The sequence below is a fragment of the Microtus pennsylvanicus genome, chromosome 3 (assembly GCF_037038515.1).
Source record: "Microtus pennsylvanicus isolate mMicPen1 chromosome 3, mMicPen1.hap1, whole genome shotgun sequence".
NCBI lineage: Eukaryota > Metazoa > Chordata > Mammalia > Rodentia > Cricetidae > Microtus > Microtus pennsylvanicus.
The window spans coordinates 116,770,539-116,778,056 of record NC_134581.1 but is presented as its reverse complement, the minus strand read 5'-3'; positions in this window follow the sequence as shown (position 1 = coordinate 116,778,056).

The window sequence follows — 7,518 nt, the reverse complement described above, 5'->3', positions numbered from 1 at the left end:
GGCCCCCTCTATATGTACTCTAATATGTATATATTACACACTTTCTTCATCCATTCTTCCATTGAAGGGCATCTAGGTTGTTTCCAGGTTCTGGCTATTACAAATAATGCTACTATGAACATAGTTGAACAAATGTTTTTGTAGTATGATTGGGCATCTTTTGGGTATATTCCCAAGAGTGGTATCATTGGATCCTGAGGTAGGTTGATTCCCAATTTTCTGAGCAACCACCACACTGATTTCCAAAGTGGTTGCACAAGTTTGCATTCCCACCAGCAATGGATGAGTGTTTCCTTTACTCCACGTCCTCTCCAGCATAAGCTATCATTGGTGTTTTTGATCTTAGCCATGCTGACAGGTATAGGATGGTATTTCAGAGTTGTTTGATTTGCATTTTCTGGATAGCTAAGGAAGTTGAACATGTCCTTAAGTATCTTTTGGCCATTTGAAATTCTTCTGTTGAGAATTCTCTGTTTAATTCAGTACACCATTTTTTGATAGGGTTATTTAGAGTTTTGATGTCTAATTTCTTGAATACTTTATATATTTTAGAGATAAGTCCTTTGTCTGACATGGGGTTGGTGAAGTTCTTTTCCCATTCAGTAGGCTGCCATTTTGTCTTATTGACTGTGTCCTTTGCTTTACAGAAGCTTCTCAGTTTCAGGAGGTCCCATTTATTCATTGTTGCTCGTATTGTCTGGGTTATATTTAGGAAGTGTTCTCCTGTGCCCATGCATTGCAGGCTACTTCCCACTTTCTTCTTTATCAGGTTCAATGTGGTCAGATTTATATTGAGGTCTTTATTCCATTTGGACTTGAGTTTTGTGCATGGCTATAGATATGGATCTATTTTTATTCTTCTATAGGTTGATATCCAGTTATGCCTGCACCATTTGTTGAAGATACTTTCTTTTTTTCCATTGTATAATTTTTAGCTTCTTTGTAAAAATCAGGTGTTCATAGGTGTGTGGATTAATATCTGGATCTTCAACTCGATTCTATTGGTCAACGACTCTGTTTATGCCAATACGAAGCTTTTTTCATTACTGTAGCTCTGTAATAGAGCTTGATGTCAGGGATGGTAATGCCTCTGGAAGTTCCTTTATTGTATAGGATTGTTTTGGCTATCCTGGGTTTTTTTGTTTTTCCATATGACGTTGATTGTTGTTCTTTCAAGGTCTGTGAAGAATTGTATTGGGATTTTGATGGGGATTGCAATGAATCTATAGACTGCTTTTGATAGGATTGCCATTTTTACTCTGTTGATCCTACCAATCCAAGAACATGGGAGATTTTTCCATTTTCTGGTATCTTCTTCATTTCATTCTTCAAAGACTTAAAGTTCTTGTCAAATAGGTCTTTCACTTCCTTGGTTAGTGTTACCCCAAGATATTTTATGTTATTTGTGGCTATTGTGAAAGGCGATGTTTCTCTGATTTCCCCCTCAGCTTCTTTATCCTTTGTGTATAGGAGGGATACTGATTTTTTTGAGTTGATCTTGTATTCTGCCACATCACTGAAGGTATTTATCATCTGTAGGAGTTCTCTGGTAGAGTTTTGGGGTCACTTATGTACATTATCATATCATCTGCAAATAATGAAAGTTTGACTTCTTCTTTTCCAATTTGAATCCCCTTGACCTTATGTTGTCTTGTTGCTATTGCTAAAACTTCAAGAACTATGTTGAAGAGATAGAGAGAGTGGACAACCTTATCTTGTTCCTGATTTTAGTGGAATTGCTTTGAGTTTCTCTCCATTTAATTTAATGTTAGGTATTGGCTTGCTGTATTGTTTTTATTATATTTAGATATGATCTTTGTATCCCTAATCTCTCCAAGACCTTTATCATAAAGGGGTGCTGAATTTTGTCAAATGCTTTTTCAGCATCCAATGAAATGATCATATGGTTTTTCTCTTTCAGTTTATTTATATGATGGATTACATTGATAGATTTTCATATGTTGAACCAGTCCTGCATCTCTGGGATGAAGCCTGGCTATTTTTTGATGTGTTTTTAGATAGGTTTGCCAGCACTTTATTGAGAATTTTTGCATCTATGTTCATGACTGAGATTGTTCTGTAATTCTCTTTCTTGGTTGAGTCTTTATGCAAATTTGGTATCAGGGTAACTGTAGCTTCATAAAAAGAGTTTGGAAATGACCATTCTGTTTCTATTATGTGGTACACTTTGGGAGTATAGGTGTTAGCTCTTCCTGAAAGTTCTGGTAGAATTTTGTACTAAAGCCATCTGCCCTGGTCTTTTTTGGTTTGGAGGTTTTTGGTGGCAGCTTCTATTTCTTCCCGGCTTAGAAGGCTCTTTAAATTGCTCACCTGGTCTTGATTTAATTTTGGTATATAGTATCTATCTAAAAAATTGTCCATTTCTTTTACACTTTCCAATTTTGTGGAGCACAGGTTGTTGTACTCTAAATTCTCTAAATTTCCTCAGTGTCTGTTATTATGTCTCTCTTTTAATTTCTGATTTTGTTAATTTGAATGCTCTCTCTCTGCCTTTTGATTAGTTTGGCTAAGGGTTTATGAATCTTGTTGATATTCTCAAAGAACCAGCTCTTTGTTACATTAATTCTTTATTTGTTTTCTGTGTTTCTCTTTTGTTGATTTCAGCCCTCAATTTGATTATTTCCTGTCTTCTACTCTTCCTTGGTGAGTCTGCTTCTTTTTTTTTTTTCTAGAGCTTTCAGGTGTGCTGTTAAGTCGCTAATGTGAACTTTCTCTGTTTTCTTTATGTGGGCACTTAGTGCTATGAACTTTCTTCTGAGCAGCGCTTTCATAGTTTGGATATGTTGTGCCTTCATTTTTGTTGAATTCAAGGAAAACTTTAGTTTCTTTCTTTCTTTCACCCGGGGTGGTTCAGTAGTTGATTTTTCAGTTTCCATGAATTTGTAGGCTTTCTGGGAGTAGTATTGTTGTTAAATTCTAACTTTACTCCATGGTGATCCGATAAGACACAGGGGTTACCCCAATTTTTTTTGTATCTCTGTATGTTTGCTTTGTTACTGAGTATGTAATCAATTTTAGAGAAGGTTTTGTGAGGTGCTGAGAAGAAGGTATATTCTTTTTTGTTTGGGTGGAATGTTCTATAGATTTATGTTAAGTCCATTTGATTCATTACATCTGTCAGTTCTCTTATTTCTCTGTTAAGTTTCTGTCTGATTGACCTGTCCATTGGCGAGAGAGGAGTGTTGAAATCTCCAACTATTAGTGTCTGGGGTTTGATGTATGATTTAAGTTTCAGTAATGTTTCTTCTACATATGCTGGTGCTCTTGTATTAGGGGCACAGATGTTCAGGATTGAGACTGCATCTTGATGAATTGCTCCTGTTATGAGTATAAAGTGTTCTTCTCTATCTTTTCTGATTGATTTTAGTTTGAAATCAATTTTGTTAGATATTAGGATAGCCGCTTCCTTCTTAGGTCCATTTCATTGGAAAACCTTTTTCTAACCCTTTACTTTGAGGTTTTGTCTATTTTTGAGGTTGAGGTGTGTTTCTTGTAAACAGCAGAAGGCTGGATCCTGTTCTCATATCCATTCTTTTAGCCTGTGTCTTTTTATGGATGAGTTGAGTCAATTGATATTAAGTGATATTAATGACCAGTGGTTGATAACTCCAGTTATTTTTTGGTAGTAGTGTTTGTGTGTTTCTCTTTGGGTTATGCTGGTGGGGGGTTATCAGATGTCTGTGTTATTGTGGGTGTAGTTATCTTTCTTGGGTTGAGGTTTTCCTTCTAGAACTTTCTGTAAGACTTGGTTTGTGGATTCATATTGTTTAAATCTGTCTTTGTCATGGAATATCTTGTTTTCTCCATGTGGATATATATTGTTTAAATCTTTCTCTGTCATGGAATATCTTGTTTCCTCCATCGATGGTGAAAGAAAGCTTTGCCGGGTATAGTAGCCTGGGCTTACATCCATGGTCTCTTAGTGTCTGCAGCACATCTATCCAGGACCTTCTGACTTTCATGGTTTCCATAGAGAAGTCAGGTGTAATTCTGATTGGTTATATGTTACTTGACCTTTTACTTTGCAGCTCTTACTATTCTTTCTTTATTCTGTATGTTTTGTGTTTTTTTTATTATTATATGGCAAGGGGAAGTTTTTTTTATTGATCCAGTTCATTTGGTGTTCAGCAAGCTTCTTGTACCTTCATAGGGATGTCCTTCTTTAGGTTGGGAAAGTTTTCTTCTATAATTTTGTTGAATAAATTTTCTGTGCCCTTGAACTGGAGTTCTTCTCCTTCTTCTACCCGTATTATTCTTAGGTTTGGTCTTTTCATGGTGTCCCAGATTTCCCAATTATTTTTGTTAAGACTTTGTTGGATTTAATGCTTTCTTTGACCAATGAGTGTATTTCCTCTATAGTATCTTCAGCACCTGAGATTCTTTCTTTTATGTCTTGTATTCTGTTGGTTATACTTGTCTCTGTAGTTCCTGTTCGTTTACCCAAATTTTCCATATCCAGAATTTCTTCGGTTTGTGTTTTCTTTATTATTATTTCAGTCTTCAAGTCCTTAACTTCTTCCTTCACCCGTTTGATTTTTTTGGTTTTTTTGGGTATCTTTGAGGGGTTTATTAATTTCTTCCAACTTTTTGTTTGTCTTCTCTTCCATTTCTTTAGGGGAGTTTTTCAGTTTCTCTTTAAAGGTCTCCATTTTTCATAAGGTTACGTTTATAGTCGTTTTCTTCTACTTCTTCTGGGTTAGGATGATCAAGTCTTCCTGTTGTGTGTCTGCTGGGTTCTAGTGGTACCATGTTGCCTTTTAGGATGTTGGAGGAATTCTTGCATTGGCGCCTACACATCTCTTTTTCAGTTGAGGCTGGCAGTGTCTTGGCATCTTGGTCCAATCCTTGCTGTGGCTGTCTGAGTACTTGGGAGTTTTTCTTGGTCTGCCTTCTCTTAGGTTCCCTCAGTATTGGAGCAAGGTGTGTTGCAGGGTTGTAGGCAAAAAGGTGGGTTTGGGGGCGGGGTGGTTTGGGGGATAGTCCAGCCACAGGAAAACTCCATGCTGGCTGGCTAGAAAAGCTGAGGGAGTTGGGGAGGGGCTCCTGGGTTTTGTCCCACTGGGGAGGTCCCAAAGAGTGGGGCGTCCAGCTGTCCAGCCCTGTGGCTGCTGACTCACCTCTTAGGTCCTCTCAGTATTGGACCAAGCTGTGTTGCAGGGTTTCACAGAGCTCGCAGGCGAAAAAGTGGGTTTGGGGTCGGGGTGGGTTGGGGGATAGCCCAGCCACAGGAAAACTCCCTGTTGGCTGGCTAGGAAAGCTGAGGGAATTGGAGAGGAGACCCTGGGTTTCACTGGAAACTCCTAGAGCTCATAAACACTTTCTGAAAAGTGGCTGGATACAGGATTTACTCAAAACAATCAGTAGCCCTCCTTTATACAAAAGACAAACAGACTGGGAAGGAAATCAGGGAAACAAAACCTTTCATAGTAGCATTAAATAATATATAAAATATCTATATCAAATATCATGGGATAACTCTAACCAAGCAAACAGAAGACTTGTGTGATAGAAAACTTGGATTTGGTTTGCCAGTATTCGATTGAGTATTTATTATTTACATCAATGTTCATAAGAGAAATTGGTCTGTAATTCTCTCTTTTTTTGTTGAGTCTTTGTGTGGTTAGGGGTATTAGGGTAACTGTGGCCTCATAAAACGAATAGGGAAATATTCCCTGTTTTTATTTTGTAGCATAATGAAGATTATTGATATTGACTCTTCATTAAAAGTGTGGTAGAATTTTTCACTAAAACCATTTGCCCTAGGCATTTTTTGTTTGAGAGGTTTTAATGACTATTTCTATTTCATTATGGGTTATAGGTCTGTTTAAATTGCTTATCTGATCTTGATTTAATTTTGGCAAATGATAGCTATCGAGAAAATTGTCCATTTCTTTTAGATTTTATAGTTTGGTGGAGTGCAGGTTTTTCAAGTATGTCTTTAGGCTTTTCTGGATTTCCTTGTTGTCTGTTTTTATGTCCCTATTTTTATTTCTAGTTTTGTTAATTTGGATAGTCTCTTTCTACCTGTTAGTTAATTTGAATAAGAGTTTGTTGATCGTAAAGATTTCTCAGTGAACCAATTCTTTATTTCATTGAAATTTTTTGTATTATTCTCTTTGTTTCCATTTTATTGATTTCATCCCTGAGTTGATTATTTCTTGCCATCTGCTCCTTTCAGGTGTGATTTCTTCTTTTTGTTCTAGAGCATTCCGGTGTGCTCTTCAGTTGCTAGTATGAGCTCTCTCCAGTTATTTTTATGTAGGCACTTAGTGCTGTGTATGAACTTTCCTCTTAGCACGGCTTTCATTGTGTCCCATGCATTTGGGTATGCGGTGTATTCATTTTTATTCAGATCTGGAGAGTCTTTTATGTCTTTCCTAATTTATATCTTGATCCATTTTTTTTTCAGTAGAGATTTGTTCAGTTTCCATGTGTTTGCAAGCTTTCTGTTGTTATTGATATCCAACTTTAATCTGTGGTGGCCAGATCGTATACAGGGAGTTATTTTAATTTTCTTGTGTCTGTTGAGACTTGCTTTGCATCCAAGTATGTGGTCAGTTTTGGAGAAAGTCCCACCAGGTCCAAAGAAGAAGTTGTATTTTTTTGTGTTTATTTTAGCCAGATTGTTTGGGCCTACGGCAAGGCAGCCCATCATGGTGGGAACATCTAACAGAGGGAGCTGCTTGTCCCATGGTGGTCTGGAAGCAGACAGAAACAGACTGGGAACCCATTGGTCCTTTCAAGGACATATGCTCCTCTCTCTTGGAACTGAATTCCTTGCACAGCCCCCATCTCTTAAAGGCTCCAGCCCTTATTATTAGTATATGCTGGGTATCAAACCCCTAACACACTGGCCTTTGAGAAGACTTGAAGTCTATGGCATTCACATGTACTAACACATTTAGTCTTAATGAGAGTCCCATCAACCTGGCACAGAGAGGAAGGAACTTTTTTCACTCATGAAAATTCTCTGTGGAAAGGATTAGTAGGATGTTTCAAACAACACAGCTACAGTGTTACTTTTCAGCAGAGGGCTCCTTTCTCGGATAGTGCCATAAGCCACATGTGTCAGCAAATCAGCGTCAGACACAGAGGGAATGACCCAATAATAACCCTAAGAAGAAAAAAGTGTAAGACTCTTGCATTGTTGGAGAATCTGAAAAGTAGCTCAGGAATACTAACATTACGTTCAAATGAAGAGTTTCTTTTCCGCAGAAGGGAGAGTTGCCCTAAGTTCAGAGAAGCTTTCCTGGGGTTTCCATTTTCTTCCCCCCTTCCATTTCTCTTTTGACTCCATTATGAAATTGTCATCCTGAAATACAAACAATTGATATGGTCTTTGTTTTGAAAAGGTCAGCAACATTAGGTTTTCTCAACTGGCATAATTAGAACTAAAGAGCCAATCGGTTTTCTATTATTAAAAAGCACCCCGTTACTCTTGCTGGGCTCTCCCTTATTCTTGCGGGGCCTTCCCTGATCCGTCCTGGGCACCCAAGA